Source organism: Microplitis mediator, chromosome 7 (assembly GCF_029852145.1).
Source record: "Microplitis mediator isolate UGA2020A chromosome 7, iyMicMedi2.1, whole genome shotgun sequence".
In the NCBI taxonomy this organism is placed as follows: Eukaryota; Metazoa; Arthropoda; class Insecta; order Hymenoptera; family Braconidae; genus Microplitis; species Microplitis mediator.
Genome location: NC_079975.1, coordinates 3,838,059 through 3,844,058, shown reverse-complemented (window position 1 = coordinate 3,844,058; position 6,000 = coordinate 3,838,059).

The following is a 6,000-nucleotide window of genomic DNA, read 5'->3' as shown; positions in this document are numbered from 1 at the left end:
ACTTTGTATAGGAACTATTTTCACAATTTTTTTTATCACTTAAACATTAAATCTATAAAATTATTTTACACGAAACGAGATTTTTAATTGCTTTGGAACGATAACTTGAAATAGAGAACTTAAATTTGATTGAGTGTAATAGGGATTCAAAAAAATAAAAAAATATAATAATAGTAATAAAAATTTAATGGAATGAAATGAAAGAAAATTCCCTGATGGATTGATTTTCTTTGATCGCTGAGAAAGAAAAATGTTTCCATAAGGCTTTTAAAGCATTACTTGAGAGCCGGTTTAAAAAAATAAAAATTTTATCCTTACAAATGTCTTGACAAAATCGATTGCTCATTAATTTTAGCTGCTGTCATCATACGTATATCTTCTTTTTTTGCACTCACCTTATATATACTATATATAGACAAACCTATAAAACTACGTGACTTATTTTGATTTAAATCCCGGTACTTTTAGAAATAGGAGGCTTTCTATCACTAAATTACTTAGAGTCATGTGGGGCAAGTGTGCGTTGTAGGTGTGTGCGCAAACCCTTTTATTTCGGACACATGTCCCACATGAATCTAAGCATCTTGATAAGATTTTATGAAAATCGGCCGATATCCCGTTCGAAAAAAGTATATATCCAGACAAAGTTGAATATATGTCTCATATATAAGACATATATTATGATTTGCCATCATACATACTTTTTTTGTACGGGGAAATTTATTAATTCGGCGACAGTAGAGCACTACTACTCCGCTTCGTGTTTGAGGTGTGCAATATAATTTTCCTATCAATGGCTGTTTTTTTTAAAACTACTTGCTATGATTTCGCGCGTTTTCATCCCCCGACAAAAGATCCCCCGACAAAATATCTCCGGACATAATATCCCTGACAAAATATCCTATCAACACGGTCCTATTCACAACTAATTTGGGTGCTTGTTTTTTAGGAAAATTATGAAAATTATATCGAAAGATATTTTGTCGGGGGATATTTAGTCGGGAGATGAAAATGCGCATTGCCATTCCCGTGTAAAAAAAACTCGTTCCAAAAAGATTCCAAAAAAGTTCCGCATATGGAACTTCTAAACATGAGACAGATTAGAACTTCGAATGGAACTTTTTTGGAACATTAGTAATTTTGATGGTAAAAAAAAAGTTGTTATGAGCAAATTTAGAGTCAAAAAAGGACGTTCTTGGAACTTTTTTGGAATTTTTTATGGACGTTTTTTTTTAGTTCTATAAAAAATTCAAAAGTAGTGATTTTTGAACTATTTTGGCATGTTTCTGGAACGTCTTTATTCTACAAAAGATGCAAAAGAAGTGATTTTTGAAAGTTTTTGGAACGCCTTTTTTAGTCCATAAAAAGTCAAAAGTGGTGATTATGGAACTTTTTTGGAATGTCCATTTAAAATTCCAAAAATTTCTAAGAACGTTCTTTTTTGACTCTAAATACACTCATAAAAACTTTTTATTTACCATCAAAATTACTAACGTTCCAAAAAAGTTCCATTCGAAGTTCTAATCTGTCTCATGTTTAGAAGTTCCACATGCAGAACTCTTTTGGAATCTTTTTGGAACAAATTTTTTTTACACGGGTTTGCTGCAACTAAATATCTACGTAATTTTATGAGTGTTTTGTAACGAACACCAAAAATTCAAGTATTTCTCATCAATTTCCGTGTATTCATTTATTATTCTTACAACAATAAAAAATCAAGTAAATTATAAACTATTTCCAGGTCTTTAAGATGTAATTAAATATTATTGGACTACAATAACTGGGTCAGAGCTAATAAAAAATAATACTCTTGCATAAAATCAATGGTTACTAAATAGTTTATTATTATTATTATATACAAAAGCACGTGGCTATATTTAAAAGTTTATGAAACTAACAGCATAAATTTAGTAACAATATAAAAGCCGATGATGTAATCATTGAATATTCAAAAGTACCTAAGTTGACTTTTAAACTTTATAATTACTTAGTAAATCACTTGTACGACAATTTTCTATCGCTTTTTTTTTCTCATCAATTGTACGATACTTTTATAAATTTTATCTTTTTCTTTTGTATTATTACCTTTTTGTTGCGCAGAAGAAAAAAAAAATAAAAGTATATTAAAAGAAAAACCCCCAACACTTGCTCTGCAGATGAAGCTGAATTTATTGAAAATTAAAACCAATTTTATCGCGTGGAAAGTTTCGCATTTTCTCTTCGCTTTGAAAAACACCAGAGGATGCAATTTGTGGCTACTCCTATAATATATCGTGTAAAAAAGCTTTTAAAAAAAATTCTTTCATCTAAATTTTTTATCTTTCAGGCAATCTATACACTAAATAACACGATTATTAAATTGTTTTATTTTCATTTTCATTTTTACCAGCAGCGAAAATAAATTAATAACGCACATATTTTTTTTTCGGTACAAAAACTTTGAAAGTTTATTTAAAATAAATAAAGGTCATTTTACGTAACAATTTCTCTCATCTCTTATCTCTGCAACATGAATTTCAAAGTTTTCACGCACAAAACGTTGAAAATAGACTGAAACAGACATAGAGTAGACAAAATAGGGAGTTTCTTAACGCAATTAAAACTCATGATAACTAACGTAACATAATTATCCAATAACTGTCGTACATCTGGGCTCAGCGGTATGCTAACGATGGTGTGATACACGCTGTAGATGCAAGCCCAGTTCTACAACCCTCAAACTAAAGTTACCTAGTTATTACCTCTAACTGCTACGATTTCAAGTCCACTATAGACATAACTACTAATTTAAATGAACAAACAGTTATTTCATTCAAATTTAACATCTAAATATTTTATCATTTCAATTTAAACATTTACTTGTAATTATTTACCTCGATAATAGGTTTTTTAAACTAAATCATCAGATTGGTTCAAAGCAGTGAGGAGGGGGTGTCTCAGCACATGTTTAAAAAAAAACTCATTGAAGTATCATTGACATTTTTTTTTATTTTCGGGCAGAAATTTATTCTTAAACAAAAATATAATTTTAGTTTGAAAATGCCAAAAAAATACATGCAGAGAATGTTTGAGCAAAAATTACCCATAAGTTTGGTACTGTAAGGAAATATTGCCAGTAACTAAATTTTTACTGTTGTTAGTAGAAATTGCACTTCATTTACATGCTATCAAGTAGTATATCGATACTGCCATTCTAATACGTCGTATCCCACAAAATTTGACATTTTCACTTTTTTTGAAAAATGGAATCATTGTAACAATGTGCAGCTTATGTCAAAATTTCAGAGGTCAAATTGTTTATTTAGTATATTCACAAAGTTCGCAAGAAAATGGACAATAGGATGTAAATCAAAATGCTAATTGTTAATTAATTGCGACGTTTCGGTCATATATTTAACCTTCATCAGACATCTAAATTTTAATTATGTTTATTTAGTATTTTTAAATAAATATTCTAATATGTCGTACCCCGCACGCAGACTTTTGCGCCATTCTAATATGTCGTATCCCACATTCGTATAGGTTCAGTCACGCTCAACATTTTTAATTTTAAGTTAATTTTAAGGAAGCAATTAACGAAATCAGTAAGAAGGTAATTATGCATAATTTTTTAACTCTTCTTACAGCATATAATTCAAAATTATTTATTCACTACAAATGCCTGTATTTTATGAAAAACATTAAAATAAATTTATAGGTTATACCAATGTAAACATATTACAAATAATTTTGTTTTGCCGACCGTGAAACGTTTTTGTTGTCTCCGGAAAAATTTCCCAAATGTGGGATACGACATATTAAAATGGCAGTATTGATATTTTACAATACGCATGGGAAAAATTTATATATTTACCATATGTCCTCACAGTATCATACTTTTTGAGTAATTTTTACTAAAAATTTCTCTACGTGTATCTGAAAACTTTCAGGTATCTCATTGCCCAAAAATAATTGTTGAAGTAATAAATTACGGCTTAAAACAATTTAAAAAAAAAAGTTTTGGGTAAATTTTTTCAGCCTGACCCTCTTCTGAAGCTATTGACTTACTAAAAATAATAATAAAGTAGAGTCGAAAGAGAAAAAGTAATTATTTAAGAACAATAATAGGTACGACGGAGATAGTTTCGTTTGCGTTAATGATCTTGTGTTGTCAGACGTAATGGCGTAATTATCCACCCCTTGAATCTTTATCACTCGCAAGCTTTTGTGTCACCCTAAAATGTGACTTTACCCTCCGAAAAATAGGATCAAAGAGGTTTCGAGTGAACGAAATTAAAATAAGAGTTTAGCTATACACTAGTCGGTAAAAGCTCCATTTAAATCCGAATTCGGGCGAGAGACGCACGAGGGCACCACTCGTCTGCGGTATTATTAAGAGCTCGCGTTCTCTCAAGAGGATTGTTCGAATACTTTCGATTAATCAACCCTTCCGACTCTCTCCAGCTTCGCTTTCGTCCCTTACCACATCATTAACCCTTAATCCCGCTCAGAATTAATCTCGCCCGGCTATTTGTACATTGAGATCTCATTCTGATGAAAACTGGATTCTTCAGCACAATAAACACTTTTTTACAATTAAAATCATTATTTTTATCAATTACTAAATTTCATTTATTCCATTCAAAATTAAATAAATTTTTAATTTTAATTGTTATAATCTTAACTCTATTACTTACCCTTTCTATAGTGTTTTGTCATTTCCATATTTTATATTACATAGTCTTTAGGTTGCATTGCAAGCAATTTAAGTCCCTATTTTCTTGGGTAAATATTTTCCATATATTTCTAACAAACTACTCTAAAAACTATTTTGGTCTAGGTTTCCTGGCCATCTTTTCTTTTTCTATTCCATATCTCATTATTAGCTATCTGTTCTTGTCTCTTTTTTCCAAATTTTTCGCAATCGCGGAGTGTTTTTAGTAGGCAGGATTGCAGACAGGTGGCAGTCTGCCGGCTATATGGAACGAATCCCACAGAACCGGTGACCATGGCCGAGCGGTTTAAGGCGTAAGGCCTAGGCCTCTCGAGCTTGATCACTGGCCAGGCGTGGGTTCGAATCCCAGCGGTTGCCGAAAGAACTTTTCACACAAAGAGTGTGAGTTCTCTCGGCCCTGAGGTTCATCCCGTCACCGATCCATGAATTTGATCTGGTTTAAAAATCGAGTTTGGTTCGGTTGAGATCCGAATTTAATTCGTATATAAATTCGACTCGATTGGCTAGATTGGGAATGCCCAAGGCCTTAATATACATATATATATAGGGGAGGGTGGGGCAGAGCGGCCCCCCTAAGCCAATTATTATTTTTTGTGGCTTTCAACCATATGATCACTTTACTTTTGTCCTATTTCGAACAAATTTATGGACATTTTGCCAAAATTCTGAAAAAATTTTTTTTTTTGTTGTGGGGCAGAGCGGCCCCCCTTCAAAAAGTGATAAAAAAAATTTTTTTTTCGTTTTTTTTTTTTTTAAATTGTTTTCATCATTAAGAATGTATTTCTTACTCTTGACAACTATTTTTGGTTTTATATTACTCGAAAAAAATTTTATAAAGCGTAAAAAATCGTTCACTCTCGATTACCTTAATTACTAATTGTTATTTAATAAAAAAATAATAAATTCTATAATTTTACTTTATTTCAAAAATTTATCAACTAAAAAAAAAAATTTAATTTTTACAAATTTTTAGTGACCAAATTTGCCTCTTACATAAAGAAACGGCAGAAAAATATGAAAAAATAATTTTTTCGGAAGTTTCGGCTGGTCCATTTTGCCCCAGGTGTTATGCGTAGGGCTAGAAATGTGGAATTATAATAATTTTTTTTTAATTTGACGATAAAAATACGAAAAAATCACTTTTTCAAAATTTTGGGCTTGTCCATTTTGCCCCAAATGTCATGCGTAGGGGTAAAAATGCGCAAACATATCGGATTTATAGTAATTAGTCGAAAAAAAAAAAATTTTTTTTTTGGTCAAAATTTCAGGGGGGCCGCTCTGCCCCA